Here is a 16,866-nt window from a genome sequence, read left to right on the forward strand (position 1 = left end):
CTAGCAGTTACACCCTAGGCAAGCATGACACTGAGTTTTATGACCTCTAACTCAGGAGAAAGACTACTTGGAACTCACAGATTTAAGCAGAATATTACTGGCATGAGTGGACAGGTTTTAATAGCACACTACCTACAACTTATGTGAGGCACAACATCAGTGTGGCTGAACAATGCATTTCAGAAAGATCTTTAACCAGACACTATTCCTGCCCCTGACTTACAGTATGCTTTAGTAGTTTCTTTAGATTAATAACATGTGCCTCTACTTTTGTAGCACATTTAAATACTAAACAGAGGAGGAGAAGATGTATAAAGAAGTACTTAAAATAACTGCTTCTAATAGCCTTTAACACAGACATTTTGGGTAAGTAATTACAGCAAATTTCACATTTCACCTTCAACCCCTGAGGCTACACTTTTTCTCCACCTCCTCTGAAATGAACTGAAAGCACTTATTCTTTAGCACTGCGATAGAGAACAGTTTAATATTCTCTGTTAGCTATTTTTCTTCACTTTGTACTAAAATAATTTACTCATTAAACAACACGTCTATAGTATTTTTCAATGTAAAACTGAAGTCCAGAAAGACATCTCTGAAGAAAAAAAATCAATAATGCTCAGCACACACACATACATACACTCACCCACACACACGCACATGTTTTCACAAGAATGAACAAGGCAAGTAAAAAACCTACAATCACATGACAGTCACGCAGACAACTATTAGTTTGGCTTCACCAACCATTTTTAAGTACATATTTGTTGTTGATTATTGGGGATTTTCTTTCTTTTTCGAAGATTTTTCCCCCAATCTGCTTTGTTCATATTTTTATTCTTTGCCCAATTGTCCAAAATTTTATAGTGCTTACACATTTCAAAGCAACTGTGAATAAAGCATACAATGACACAAATGACTTTATAAACTCCAGAGGAAATAAATGATAGTTTCCGTTATCACGTCAGTCAGATAACATTTTCACACAAATCTGTTTACATTCTCTAGAATAATATAATGTGCTCTTCAGCAATACTGTCATATCAGCCTGTAAAACGGTGTAATAATAATTAACAAAACATTTAAAAGCCTATACATTCATTTGTACCCACAAAAGTTTATAAAAAAATTTGATATCTCTGACATTCAAAAGCAGTTATAAATATGTAAATTAATTTTTTTAAGTAAAATATTTGCATCTCCTTTCCTCCTCCAGGCTTTTGAACTTCTGAGGTCAACAAGGACAAACAATACCACTAGTGTCTCTTTGCAAAAAGCTGGGTTTGCTGTCTGCAAGCAATGGTATCATTTCCATAGCAACCCCCTAACTATTAATTTTCAATTAAAGCAGACACAAAGCGGACAGCCTGAGGCTGGCAGACAGTGTCAAGAGCCCATCTCTGTAGGCAACAGTTTCACACAGCTATCAAGCAATAGGTGCCTCTTCCACAAAGCTCTATCAGAGGTACGTCAAGTTTGGCTGGTTAAAATGACGTTAGCCGTCAGTTCAGGCCGAGATATTTTATACCAGACTTCACCAAGGATTTATAATGACAATAAAATACTGACCAAAGCCTGAAAAAGAAATTAACTAACAACTTCACCTGGCACACAGAATAAAAGAAAAACATTACAGAAATATATTTAATGGGAAAGTACGTTAATGGTTAAAACACTTTGTCTGAAGAACGCACCATAATCTTCAATATTGGCAATGTTGCTTTTTCACTATTTCCTAATAATTTTTCTAGAGTAACACAAGAAATGGTTCAATAAGTAAATTATAATTACCTAGATCAAAATAACCTTTTTGTAAGACATTTATATTTCCCCTAAATACAGTGGTGATGAGAGCTGTAGTAAAATAAACAAAAAGATTTTAGCAACATGGCATTGTGTAAATTATCTCTCCTCCTTCAGACTGTATTCCCTCCCTCATATTTAACAGTGATTTTTAGTTTTGACTATTCTATTGAAAACTTCCTACTCCTTGCCACTATTTTTCAGGCTAACAACAAAGGTGTAGTTAACATATTTTAGATTTATTATAATCTCTTCTCATTAATTCTTTAAAGTCCAATGGATATTAAAAAATATTCCCTGAGCCTCCTCATTTGGATCATGGCCTGTCCTATGTTTTGAACCCATACAATTCCTTCCTTTCTGTTCGTGGCAGGTAAAGCCAGGTGTGCACAAGCAGATCCCTGGAATAACATAGACCTACAAAGCCACATAGGTAATCTAGAACTAAAGCTGCCACTGCTTGGGATTTTTCACTCCAGGGTGCACAGAAACACCCGCTGGCAGTGACAGGTATTATGTCACAGCCTGTTTTCTACCAAACAAAAGATGACAGGCAAGGCAAACTGTTTTTCAAATGACAAGTTCACGTCAAATGTGTTGCTCTAATTCTGCACCCTTTCTGCCCTTTTGCCTCCAGAAACAATTATGCAAAAGAACATATAATAGGTCAGGATCCCCCCCAAACTCAATATGATCACAGTTGTAATCCTCTGGACAACTGTCAGCTCTTGCAACAGTTGGATTCTATCTCTAGTACAACACGATCTATACGCAAGCCTTGCTGAGATGAGCCAAAGTACTGAATTACTACCAATCTTGAACACTACAGAATGAGTTAACAGGAGGAAATGTGACCAATACATATCATCATAATCAAGAAATATAAATTCCAAGAGACGCTTACAGTATTTAAGGAATTCCTTATGGATTCAACAGCATTAACTATAAATCATAGGCTTAACCCCGCACAAGTCTTACTCATGTAAGAAGCCAATGAGACTACTTCAGTGAGTAAAAGTTTGAAGGACCAGAGCCCACGTATTTATAGAATAATTCTGCAGTTTTAAATACTATATAAGCACTTGATAAAGTTTAGTCACCGAACACATGTAACTTGTTAAAACCCACAATACATGTTTCCAAAAATCAAATATAATAACATTTCAAAATAAAAAATATGACCATTTATTTCCTGATACAGAAATTGCACTCATACATTTACATTATTTGGAGAGGGAAATAGCTCGGCCTCAGAAATGTTGTTCAATCCTTAATTTAACAGCATATTAATAATGGACACCCAACCATATTAAGATTAAACCTAAAATCTGTTAACTTTAGTGTAGTACATGGGTGGTTGGTGGTTGGCAGGGTTAGCCCCTGGAAGGCCGCCACTGCGATATTTACCTACCTGGACACAGGTACAGGCAATCACAATTCCTGTTGGCTGCAGATTGCCATTCCTGACCAATGGGACTGGCGGGAACTGGTGCCAACTGGGACACTGCTTCCCACCCATTCCCATTGGCCAGGAAGAGCGATCCACTGCCAATGGAAGCTGCAATAGTTTTTTCCTATAGTCGTCCAAAAAATATAGCAGTGGGGACCCACCAGGAGCAAATACCGGCAGACCAAAACCAACCCATGGGACAGTATTTTCCCACCTCTGGTGTAGCAGAACTACATAGTTCTAAACTTACAGTAAACTTTATCAAGTTAAAAAGTGCAATAACTTAGTAGGCTTACTTTTTTTTTATGAGTTTATTCAACTCCCAGGACACAAATGAGAACTCTGCAAATGGAAGAAGAAGGAAACTGTTTTCTGCCTTTCTAAGACATGCATTGGTATCTCAAATTTTCCCACATACGTATTTATAGGTTGTCAGGTACATGGTCACCATTTGTGTGAATGAATAAATAGGAAGGACTGTGGCTTTCAATGATTATGGTTATTACTACCCTAACTTTGAATTCCCTCACTTGCAAACACTCACACCCTTCCTCACACAAATGCTTCATTAATAGTAGGGAACTTTGAATTAGCAACACTTCCATAGAAAATTATAATTTATACTACCCATTATGAATTTAATATTTACTGTGAAATATGTACCATGTATTTGTTAAAAGGAGATAATCCACCAAAATCAGTTAATTGTTTGCCTGATCTGTAATTGACTAGTGTATGAATGGCCTCATACATCTGGTAGGTCATGTTTCATGTATCACCATGAGAATACCAACACACTGCAATGAACAGAAGGATCCAGAAGCAGACAGCAATCAAGTTGTTTATAACAGTGTTGAACTGCTATAGACAAGGGTGCTAGAGTAAAGGCTGCAAAGTGAGAAAATGTATTTCTTTAAGACTCGTGTTGAAATGACCAACAACAGGAAAAAGAAGTTTAGGGAAGCTTCACAAGTTTATTGTTTCTTAATGACTAGGCACGGCAGAATGAGATTTTTTTACATGTTTATAATTTTTATGGAGAATATCAATGCTTATTTTAAAGCATATTTTTCAATTTAATTTTTCAAAGTAGCACAAAATTATGGGTTTTCAACATCCCTGCCTCTAACTTTTATCAATTTAAAATTTCAGTTTTAGGAAATTATGGGGGTAGAATCAGAAAATAAGGGAGGTCAGACAGGAATTATTTAATGATAGTATAGGGTCAGGTTGAAAAAGTTAAAGTTTTAGAACTGTTAAAACACGTCACCATAACATGCCAAAATATACAAAGTATAGATCTTTAAATAAAATTAATACATTCTTTAGCAGTATTTTTCTTATTACGCCTATCTCTACATTTATTAAGATGGTATCATGAGCTTTCGTGGGCACAACCCACTTCTTCTTCAGAAGAAGTGCATTGTGCCCATGAAAGGCCATGATAGCTTCATCTGAAGAAGTGGGCTGTGCCCACGAAAGCTCATGATACCATCTACATGTTGTGTTAGTCTCTAAGATGCTGCAAGACTATTAAGTTTTTCCAGTTACAGACTAACTTGGCTACCCCTCTGAAGGTTTTGTACATTTATTGGAAATATGTTTCCATTGGTTATTGAATGCTTGGTGAAATTTTAGTTTACCAACATTTAGTGATAAAAAATATAATTGTTCCAAGCCCTATAAATAATGTAATATAAATCCTTGAAAGGTTTCTGGCAATAAAAAAGTAATATGTTTCTTTCACATTAGCAAATCAGGTCTTGTCTACAATGAAGATTCTGCAGTCTAGTGGTCCCCAAACTGTGGGGTGCACCTCTCCACTCCAGCAGACAGCAACCATAATCTGTCCTGTTCAGCTAACTCCTAAATGGAGTCTTGGGAGAAAGGTAGAATGGTGGAGACATTTAACTCATCCCATAATAGTCAAAAGGCTCTTGAAATGGGGTCAAACAGTGGAGATCCTTTCTACTCTTCACAACTGCAATAAAGTTTTGTGGGAGAAATAAAATAGAGATTTACACTCCTCTCCCCTTCGCCACCACGTCTCCCCAACAGAGGACAAAAGGCTTTAGGAGCTAAAAAAGTCACAGACAGAAATCCATCTCACTTCCAGCATCTAGATAAAAGAGAAGTAGTTCAAATGTATTTGATAACTACTAGCTAGGGGCTAATTGGAAAGATGGAGCCCCAAGCTCCAAATAAAAAGGAACTGATCACATTAGTAAAAGTTAAAAGGGAAACTAACAATGTTAAATTAGATAAAGGGATAGTGACTTGATCACAGTTATACTGTGGAAACAGAATACCGTCCAGACCAATGAGATCGATCTAACTAAATTTCATGAAGTTGAAAACAATTACAAGCCAAATCAGGTGAGAGAGAGAAGGCTCTCAGAAACATGTAAAGGACAACTGGGAATTGTTTAAAAACACTTTACTAAATGACCCAAAAGACACAATCAAAGGAAGCTATATTGGAAAAAAAAAAAAAAACACCCAATAATTTCAAGAGGAAGTAACAGCAGTGATGAACAAAAAGGATGCTGATAGTAGTGAGTATCAATTCAAAGTAGGAAGTGTAGAAAATTGATAAGAGATACAAGGAGAAATCAATGGCCAGCTGGATTAACGCCAATAAGAGGGAGTTTTATAGTATATTAGGAACAAAGAGAATTCTAACAGTGCAACTAGTCCATTACTGGATGGATATGGTAGAATTATCAATAATAATGCAGAAAAGGCACAGGTGTTCAATAAATATTTCTGTTCTGTGTATGGGAAAACAAGTGATATCATATCATTTGATAACACTTTTAAATCCCTCTAGTCTCTCAAATGTTAAATACTGCTACTAACACTAGACATTTTAAATTAGCAGGTCTGGAAAACTTGCATCCAAGTGTTTTAAAAGATCTGGCTATGGAACCTGCTAGATTATTAATGTTGATTTTCAATGAGTTTTGGAAGAGTGGGGAAGTTCTAGAAGACTGCAAGAAAGCTAATGTTGTGCCAGTATTTAAAGGGGGAAACAGAATGACCCACGTGATTATGGGCCTGTCAGTCTGAGATGAAGCCCTGGCAAGACAATGGAGAGACTGATATGGAATTTGATTAAATAAAGATATATTGGCATTGGAAAAGGTTCAGAAAAGGGCAACAAAAATGATTAGGGGTTGGAACGGGTCTCATATGAAGAGAGATGAAAAAGACTTCAACTTTTCAGCTTAGAAAAGAGGAGACTAAGGGAGGGATATGATAGAGATATATAAAATCATGACTGATGTGGAAAAAGTGAATAATAAAAAGTTATTTACTTATTTCCACAATATAAGAATTAGGGGTCAACAAATGAAAATAATAGGCAGAAGGTTTAAAACAAAGAAAAGTTTTTCTTCACTCAGCGCACAGTCAACCTCTGGAACTCCCTGCCAGAGGATATGGTGAAGGCTAGAACTTTGACAGGGTTCAAAAAAGAGCTAGGGTATGTCTACACTACCCTCCTAGTTCGAACTAGGAGGGTAATGTATGCATACCGCACTTGCTAATGAAGCCCGGGATTTGAATTTCCCGGGCTTCATTAGCATAAGCGGGGAGCCGCCATTTTTAAATCCCCGCTGCTTCGAACCCCGTGTAGCGTGGCTACACGGGGCTCGAACTAGGTAGTTCGGACTAGGGTGCCTATTCCGAACTACCGGTACTCCTCGTTTCACGAGGAGTAACGGTAGTTCGGAATAGGACCCTAGTCCGAACTACCTAGTTCGAGCCCCGTGTAGCCGCGCTACACGGGGTTCGAAGCAGCGGGGATTTAAAAATGGCGGCTCCCCGCTTATGCTAATGAAGCCCGGGAAATTCAAATCCCGGGCTTCATTAGCAAGTGCGGTATGCATACATTACCCCGCTAGTTCGAACTAGCGGGGTAGTGTAGACATACCCCCAGATAGATTCATGGAGGTTAGGTTCATCAATGGCTATTAGCCAGGAAGGGTAGGAATGGTGTCCCTAGCCTCTGTTTCTTTGGAGGTGGGTGACAGGGGACGGATCACGTGAGGATTACCTGTTGTGTTCCCTTTGTCTGTGGCATCTGGTATTGGCCACCTTCAGCAGACAGGATACTGGGCTAGATGGACTGTTGGTCTGACCCTGTATGGCCATTCTTATGCAAAGAATTAAAGCATGATAGTGTAAATACCAATCAATATGGGTTTACAGAGAAGAGATCGTGTCAAAGTAACTTGATATCTGTCTTTTGATGAGATTTGAAGATTGGCTGATAAAGCTAACAGTATTGATATAATATACTTAGAATTCTGCCAAGCATGTGACTTGGCACCACAAGACGTTTTGATTAAAATGTAAGAAATATGTAAAATTAATATGGCATGCATTAAATGGATAGAAAGTTGGCTAAATGATAGCTCTCAAAATACATCTGTAAATGGGGAATAATCATTGATTGGATTTGTTTCTAATGGGTGTCTGCAGGTATCAGTTCTTGGCCTTACAATAGTTAATATTTGTATTTATGGCCATGGAGAAAACAAAATTAGCACTGATAAATGATTACACAAAAATTGGAGGAGTTGTAAAAAACAAAGAGGATAGGTCATTAATACAGAGCAAACTGGATTGCTTGGTAAGCAGGATTCAATCAAACAATATACATTTTAATATGGCAAAATGTAAATGTACATATGGAATGAAAAATGTACAATATACTTACACAATAGGGAATTCTATCCTGAGAAGCAGTGACTCTCAAAAAGATTTAAGGGTTGTAGTGGATAATCAGCTTAACATGAGCCCCCGAGATGATTCTGTGGCAAAAAGGGCTAATTCAATCCTTGGATGAACAAACAAGGGAATCTCAAGAAAGAGTTTATTTTACCTCTGTAGTAGTCACTGGTGCAACTACTGCTGGAATACTGTGTTCAGTTCTATGATCCACAATACAAGAAGGATGTTGATAAATTGGGGTTCAGAGAAGAACCAGAAGAATGATTAAAAGGTGAGAATACATGCCTTATAGTGACAGAGTTAAGGAGCTATCTCTTTAGCTTAACAAAGAGAAAGTGAAGGGGTAACATGATGACACTCTAGAAGGACCTACATGGGGGACAAATCTTCAGTATAGCAGACAATGGTATAACACAATCCAATGAAGTTGAAGCGAGACAAATTCAGACTAGAAATAAAGTGCAAAATTTTAATGGCAAGAATAATTAGCCATTGAAACAACATAATAACAGTCATGGTAGATTCTCCATCACTGACAATTTGTAAATCAATATTGCATGTTTTTCCAAGAGAATTATTTTGGAGAATGCCTTTGGCCTGTATTATACAGAAGGTTATGCTAGACAATCCCAATTGTCCCTTTGGGCCTTGGAGTTCATGGGAAAAAAACAGATGAGAGACCAAGGACAGCAGCCTGATAAAAATCCCAGTACATTCCCTTAACCCAACGGCTGAGGAAAGGGCTTGGACAGCATTGCATCTGATGGAGACCTTCACCGTCATCTTAATCTATCTCTGGTCAGTGAAATTACTCTTCCACTTAAGGTATCTTGTGACTTTTTCTTAGCACTGACAGAGGGTACAGAATGCTGCCACAGTCTTTTCCCTCACTAAAAAGTCCAATGCAATGTGCTATGACCACTAGAAGCAACTGGATTCTGGTTCTGATAATCTCATTCAACCAAAGCTCTGTCATCTTCCACACAAAATGACTCTTCATCCACTCCCTTCCATCAAGATCTGGAATAGCCCTTCACAAAAGGTGTTGAGTCTCTTTCCCCTGAATTAACAGCCTTATACTCTCCACACAAGATCTGCATCCTAGCTTTTGATTAAACATTGCAGCACCATGTTGGCTAAGCCATGGATCAGTAATCAGATTCCAACAGGAAGGAGGAAGGAGGAAGAGAAGTCTAAGGGGACTGAAAGTTATTGTACCCTACGTGTTTCATACTTCACCAAGAAAACCTCCCTTTCTCAGAAACATCTTCCTAATCATCTCTCAATGCCTTTTGCTGTCACATTAACCTTAAGTCAGCTAGTTTTGAAATATAAAATCCTTCATAAATAGCTAATATCTAAAGGAAAATCTCTAAGACAGTGGAATACTTACTTTTCCCTCTAAATAACCATAGCTAGCCACTCCACTGCCAACAAAAATAGTCACAATTTTAGGGAGGTCCACAAAAACAATGATTTGAGCTCCCTCTGCAGGCTCAACATCTGTAATTAACCAAGAGACCCTTTCCCTAAAGCTGTGCAGACATCAGTGGATAATGATGATGTGCAGAAACAAAAATGTTTAGACAGGGTTTGGCACAAGAGTAGTTGAAGCTGTCATTGTTATTGTTGTTAAAGTTAGACATTTGGGCCAAATTCAGGCTTAGTGTAAAGCAGGTGTCGTCCACTGAAGTAAAAGGAGTGTTTCACATTTACCCCAGCTCTAAATTTGGTGTGGTAAATTTAGCATAGTTGAAATGACAATTAAAATAAAATGAAATAAAAATCCCTGTTAGCAACTTGGCAAAGGTTAAAATGTGGCTGGGGGCATGAGAACTTTTTCTTTTACTAAATCGGAGTATTAGTGTAACCCACATACCTAGTGTGGTTCAGGTTACATTAGCAGCGCAGAAGCGTAAAGAAAATAGACATTTGGAAGATTCACCTTTTAACTTTAACTGGTACATAGTATATTAAACTGCTGCATTAAGGTTCATGATGATTTAGCATTACAGGATATACTGACTATTACACTCACAGAAGAGCCAATCTTACAGAAGAGCCAGTCTTATAGCCAGAACTGTGAACTCAAACCCTTATCTTGTAGTTAAAAGTCTGTGCTGCACACTACTGATGGAAACGTGTTGGATGTACATAGTTGCACGCTGCACAGAGTCACATTGCATCCAAACAGCAATGCACAGCTACATGTGACAGTGAAAGGCTCTGGTGGGGAGCAACAGCAGGGAAAGGCTCCAGTGACAGAGAGCTGCCAGAGCCTTTGTCTACTGCCTCTCTCTTCTGGAGTCTTTCCCTGCTGCTGAAGTCAGTGTAGACAGGAGAGGGCATTGCTTGGGAGACTAGACAGCTCTATAGCAGCAGTTCTCAAACTTTAGCAACACGAGGACTTTTTTTATTTAAAAAATTTGGGGACACTCATTCGATTCCTCAACCAAGACCCTGCCCATTCTCTGCCCCTTTTCCAACCCCCATCCCCTCCTCCATCCCCCTCCTTCTGTTGCTCGCTTTCCCCTACCCTCATTCATTTTCACAGAACTGGGCTGGGCTAGGGCACTGACTTTGAGTGAGGGGTGAGCGTTCCAACTGGGGGGTGTGGGCTCTGGTGTGAGGAAAGGGATAAGGGACTTAGGGTGCAGAAGGGGGCTCTATGCTAGGGAGCAGGTGAGGGGGCACAGGGTGCAGTCTTCAGGAATAAACTTGGTTGTAGAAGAGGTATCTGGCCTGGGGAAAGGGCCTGGGGTAAGTGAGGGAGTTTAAGATCCAGTGTCCAAGAGGCAATTACCACAGCTCCCAGAAAGTAGTTCCCAGATGTCTGTGACCACCCTAGGGTCATGGAAGCTCCACTCACTGCCTTTGTGCCCACAAGCATCACCCCCACAGCTCCCGTTGGTTGTCGTTTCTGGCCAAAGGAAACCACAGAACTGGCAGTTGGGCAGGGGCAGCACATGGAGCCTCTCTGGCTTATCATGCACCTACTGGCCATTTTCAGGAGCCATGGGGAATCAAGACAGGTAGGCAGTCTGCATGAGCCCCAGGATAGGGAGGAGTTAAAAGAGAGAGGGAGAAGGAGGAGTTGATCAGTGGAGTCCACAGACCTCTTGGAGTTCCCTCACAGATCCACAGTTTGAGAAACGTTGTCCTGTAGGGCAGTAATTTTCAGATTCAGGCTTGTTTTTACTCTATGCACCTAAGCAGCGCTTTACAATCTACCTTATTTACACTCAGGAGGTGCACATTGTATGTAGTCAACACGTTTCTGTAAGTAACGTGAAGTGAAGACATATACTAAATTTCACTAGAATCAGAATCACAGTGAAGGCACAGAGTATGGCTCTGTTTAAAATGTCAGGAACAAACATTAAGAAAAAAATCCTCTCTCAAACAAACTTATCTTGTTTCTATTTCTTATAAAGATAAAACTGGAGATTTATAGTTCACATAGGTAGGACAAGCTAATCAGACTGCTTGCTGTGTCAAATTAAACAAGATAAAAAAATCTTTCAGAAAAAAAAACTTTATAAAACTAAAAGTGGGGGCTTAAATCTGTGTTTGACAGTAATATTCCTCCACTTATCCTAATTCTTATTGTTTTCCAAGCCGTATGTGGTCCTGGCCTTATGTGGGACCAACTATGAGAAACCAATGCACTAATGTCACAAATGACTTCTATCACCCTCAAAGACATGAAATACAGCAGGCATAAAAAGAATTATGGAATAGAACAATTTATTCCAACGCAAGATTGTCCCTTATTGTATATTAAAAAGCTGTGACACCACCCAAGTTTTAAATTGCCAAGCTAGGAAGCTTCCATATCTCCTTTGGGAGTCTGTTCTACATTGACATTTTTCACTGTCAGCATAATTTTATTAATATTCAGCCTATAATTTTCCTTTCTTCATTTGAACTGATTGCTTCTAGTTACATCCCCTTTTCCTAGTGGGATTTTCTCCATTTTCAGGTCTATGTATACAAATATTTGTAGATTGTTGGCCTTTAATGTGTGCCATAGCACTGAGATACCAATATTCTGTTATATTCAACATATATGGATTCTTATAATGTATCCATCGCCAAGGTATTGGGACATTTATCCAACCTCTCCCATGGTAACAAGGGTCTTTAAATGTGCAAAAGATAACCTAACTGTATATATATTTATCATCTCTTGTAATCTTTCTACATAAATCAATCCTTCCAACCCCTTAATAAACTTGCATATTCCCCTCCATGGGTCATTAAGATTTTTGTAAAGTGGGGCCTAGAACTGAATGCAATGTTTTACACCCATTTATACCAGCAATATAAACAGGGACCATTAACTGCTAGTCCTGTGATTTGACACATCTTCTGTAATTATTACTACTACTATTATTAATATCCAGCTCTTATCTGGCATGTTTCACCAGCAGATCTCCAAGTACTTTATAAAAAAAAAAGTCAGTGTCATTATAGATCATTTTTACAGATGGGAAAACTGAAAAACCAATGGGGGCGGAGGAGAGTATCTTGTCCAATATCAGAGAGCAAAGCTGGAAACAGAACTAGACTTCTCTAGATCACTATCCACTGTGCCACCATGGCTGTGTCACTGCAGGCTCATGTCTAACTTGTTATCAGCCCCATATTGCTTTGGCTCATGTTTCTCTGTTCTGGATTATTTATGCTCAAAAACATTCAGTTGACTTTAAGTAAAAATAATGTCATTCTCTATTTAAGTTTTTACTCTCTGTTATATGCTATTTAGATGCGCAGATGCTATGGGGAGGAAACACTATAAAAATTTAGATGGACCATAAAAACAGATTAAATTGCTAATTTCTGGCCCAAACCTTCTTCCCTGCCTCCTGTCCATACTCACCGGATCTATAATTCTGTCCACATTTTTTAAAAAAAGCGAACACATTTATTTGACAAGATACAAGGAGTCCAAGGCACTCCTGAAAATGGGACGTAGACTTTTTGAACATTTTAGCCCTATACTTTATAACCCATTTCTGCTTTCTATGGTTATTTTTTTCTAGCTATTTAGATTTTTTTTTCTTCTTAAGACTGATTCCATTATTTTACAGGAAGTATAAAATATCATCAACAAAAAGGAAACTCAAAGAAACTGCAACTTATTTACATTCAATAATATATTCATTTTATTGGTTTAATTCTTATTTCCTGGCTCATATATTGACTGTCAGCAACAACCCTAAATGATATGCAATCTGCAAATAACTAGCCAGCAAATCATGCCATATAACATTAAAAAAAAAAGTTCCTCCTTCTTGATGGTGACTCTCTTTCCTTATGCTGTCCAGTTTCCATTGTTTCAGCCCTTGTAACTCCTTCACCCTCAAAGCCCAGTGCAAATCATCTTCCGTGTGGGAAGTTTGAATCTCAATCCTCATTTACTCTTATGGCCATCAAAAAATGAGACATCCTAACTACTTACATATAATAGTATCTTAGGCTAGATGCGCAAAGATGCTTAAGTGCCTAATTATCATTGTAGGTGCCTAAAATGTTCCAAGTGTAGACTCAATGAGACCATCAAAACCACCCCACCACTTCTAAATCCTGCAGGCGCCTAAAATCCCTAGGTATCTAAATTTCTGCTTCTAAACTCAGCTGGGTGCCAAAGTTTCCAATACACAAAACCACCCAAGTTCTGACACTGCTGAACAACTTCACACCCTAGTTCACCTGTGAGCCCAACTAAGTCTTTCAGAATAGGCATTCCTCCACCTGTCTTGGCCAGTCCAATAAACATGCTCAGAGAGACTGACCTACCACCTGTGGAGATAGGTTCCTCCTTCCGACCCCGAGTTAGATACCCAATTGCCTTTAAATGGTCAGGATTACTCACACTCCTCTCCTCCATATTTCCAACTGCTGGCAGAGGTAGTTTCCCACTAAGCTTCCTGGATTTCTTAGGCATATAACACTCTCCATGGACTGTGTAGAGAACCAGGGTGACTAACACTGGGCTCCAGATTCCACGGGGTAGCAAGGCATCTAAAAATTAGGTGCTGCAATTCTCACCTTTGCCACAATGAAGTCCTTTTGAGGATCTAGTCCTCAGTTCCCTCTGGTTGAAGGAATGAATCATTACACTAAAATATTTTTAATATATAAAAATTCATGTCACTGTGGTCCATGTTTGGTGGTTCAGATGAATCTCAGTCTACAAGGGACAAAGAGAGCTAATCATGCAGGTTTAGCTTCATTAAAGAACAGCAAGCCTTAAGCTAGATGCAAGTTTGATTCTAAGAAATACAATTTGACAATGTAAATAAAAATATTTCTGACTAAAGTACACCGCTTTTGGCAACTCCTGTAAATCATATTCTCATTGTAAGGCCTGATTCAGCAAGGTGCTTAAGTACGTTCACAACTTTAACCCAGTAGGTTCAGCGTAAGGCTCGAGTGGAGTCCATAAATTTATGCCAGTGTTTAAGTACCATGATGAATGGAGGTTTTAATGAACATTTCAAAGGTTATTGCAGGTAACTGATAAGCATATTACTAGTTTAAGATACCTGTGTAAGCTATATATGTAAATATCTTAGTGGCTTTTTGTTTCTTTCATTTTGTAGACTTGCATCTTGGTAGGAGGTTATACTTGATGACCTTGTGGACCCTTCTAGCCCCATGGTTCTATGATCCCCTTTCTGAATCTCTTACTCCATAGTTCTCATAGTTTCTGCAGACCATTAGATTGAATCTCCACTGAATCTGCCAGACGGTCTATAATTATCTGTGACATCGTTTCCCTGACTATGTGCAGACTCTGGAGGACAAATGGGAATCTGTTCTGAGTCCTCTTCTGGGTGTTCAGTACTGCCCCAGTTCACGTGAGCAGTGCATGGATACCAGCTATGACTTTTTCTGTGTAACAGAGGCGGAACTTGCTGTGCACAGAAGCTCAAAAGCTGATTTGGGGAAAGGGTATAAGCTGGTCATAATTCAATTTCCTAGTTGTCTTCTCCCTAACAGACTAAGAGATCTCTCACTGCTTTCAATTGGAGAATGTATTTCCTTGCTACTATCATGATGATTCAATGGCTCCTGCTACCACCAGATATGTCACAGACTTGCCTGAACTCCTTATAGATGTTCACCAGGCAGCTATGTTTAGATCTATGCACCAGATCTGTTTGGTTGTCAGCTCTCAACATTCTGTCTGGTGCTTAATCTAGGGAATTGGTCTAGCTGAGTTGGTCCCCTGATGCTGAACCTCCAAGATACCCCAGTTGGTTAAGTAGACCCTTCCCAGAGCTCCACTCACACTCAAACACATACTTTATAATAGGGCCACGTGGCAGCTGAAGCAGGTATCACAGATTTTAAAGAGGAGTTTCTAAACCAATCACACTGTAGTCATTGACAAATCATAGGACATACATGGATCTAGACAAAACAAGAAAAACAAAGTATGCAGTTCCCTCCTCAGAATCCTCACCGCTCTTGAAAGTTCCTTGACTTTTGGCCAGTGCTTTGAGGTGTCCAAGTCCCCCCTCCTGGACCTCATTCATTTAAGTTATTACAAGAAGTAAAGAACAGACTAATCAAAAGCAAATGTGGCTCCAATCCTACAATATCTATTTTTATATAAAGACTATGTATGTTTACATCTTGAATAAGAGTGAGGTACAGCAGTGGTAAGGAAAATATATATGTAGGCCTGTTGATGGGTGGCTAAAGTTGTCAGTTGCCCCAGGGTCTGAAGATTGAAAGGTGGCCAGAACTCCTAACTGTTGCCGCTGCTACTGCAGCAGTAGTGGAGGCCAGAGCTCCATGCCCTTTAAATGACCACCAGAGTGCTGAGCTGCTCACTGCAGGCAGCACTAAGGACTGGGGAGGGAGCATGCTGCCCTCAGGGAAGTGCTGCGGGTTGCCTGGAGGCCAGCATTGTGTGCTTCATGTGGTGCTCCGTGGTTGCCCTGGGCTCTCTGGTTCTGCCCAGGCTCCACCCTTTCCAGGAGTGGGAACCATCCCACCCTCACCCATGGAGGCTGTCAGCACTCCTATATATATGTATGACCTTTCTGTCCTCGCCAGAAATCAAGTATTTGGGGAGGCAAAACCAGCCATTTCTTTCTGTAGACCATTTCAATTTTAAATCAACTATTTTTTTCCTCTCAAAGACATAATGTTAACACTGATGTACAAAAGCTTATCTTTACTAAAACTGAATGCTTACTAATTTTGATAATAATCACTTGGAGTAATGCAAAATCTTTGTTAAGCAGGCATGTAAACATGTAAAATATGCTGTGGTGATCCAGGGCCGCGTGCTATGCATGATTTAGTACTGTGCCCATCATTTTACTGTAGTAATTGGCTAACTTTTTATGGTCAGTAGCAAGATACAGTAGGCCAGATCAATAAAGCTGCACTGATTAATGCCAACTGTACAAAAAAATATGTGAAACCCAAACGTTTGTCTGAAAGGTTTATACTCTGGTTTAATGCAATGCAGTATTATTTTAAAGAATGATGCACAGAAATTTAGCAGGCACCAACAACTAATCATCTGGCAAAAATGTGTTAATTTACTGTGCATAAACTACAACACATTTCAATCCAAAATGTAAATGTCTAAATTCAAATCTTTATTATACAAATAATTGATATAAGAATACACTATTAATTCTAATGAGAAAGTATGCATCTTGATATCATCAAGTTAAATCCCGGAGAATAATATTACTACAAGAATATGGCACACACTTAGTTTTACTATACATATCTTGTAGCACTAGTATAAATACTAATGCATATTACCATTAGGCAGCACTGTTACATCTTTCTAGCACTACTAATGTCATACTGTGCCATCTGTAACTTATTACACATTATCT

The 16,866-nt window shown here is 38.9% G+C and overlaps 1 protein-coding gene across 5 annotated transcripts in view; it reads right to left on the minus strand.

The window, feature by feature from the left end:
* The window catches only part of FOXP2 (forkhead box P2), a 671,944-nt gene that overhangs the window by 275,321 nt on the left and 379,757 nt on the right, over positions 1 to 16,866 (minus strand). The window lies entirely within an intron of this gene.

This window comes from Pelodiscus sinensis, chromosome 1, assembly GCF_052426305.1.
Source record: "Pelodiscus sinensis isolate ZL-2025 chromosome 1, ASM5242630v1, whole genome shotgun sequence".
Taxonomy (NCBI): Eukaryota; Metazoa; Chordata; order Testudines; family Trionychidae; genus Pelodiscus; species Pelodiscus sinensis.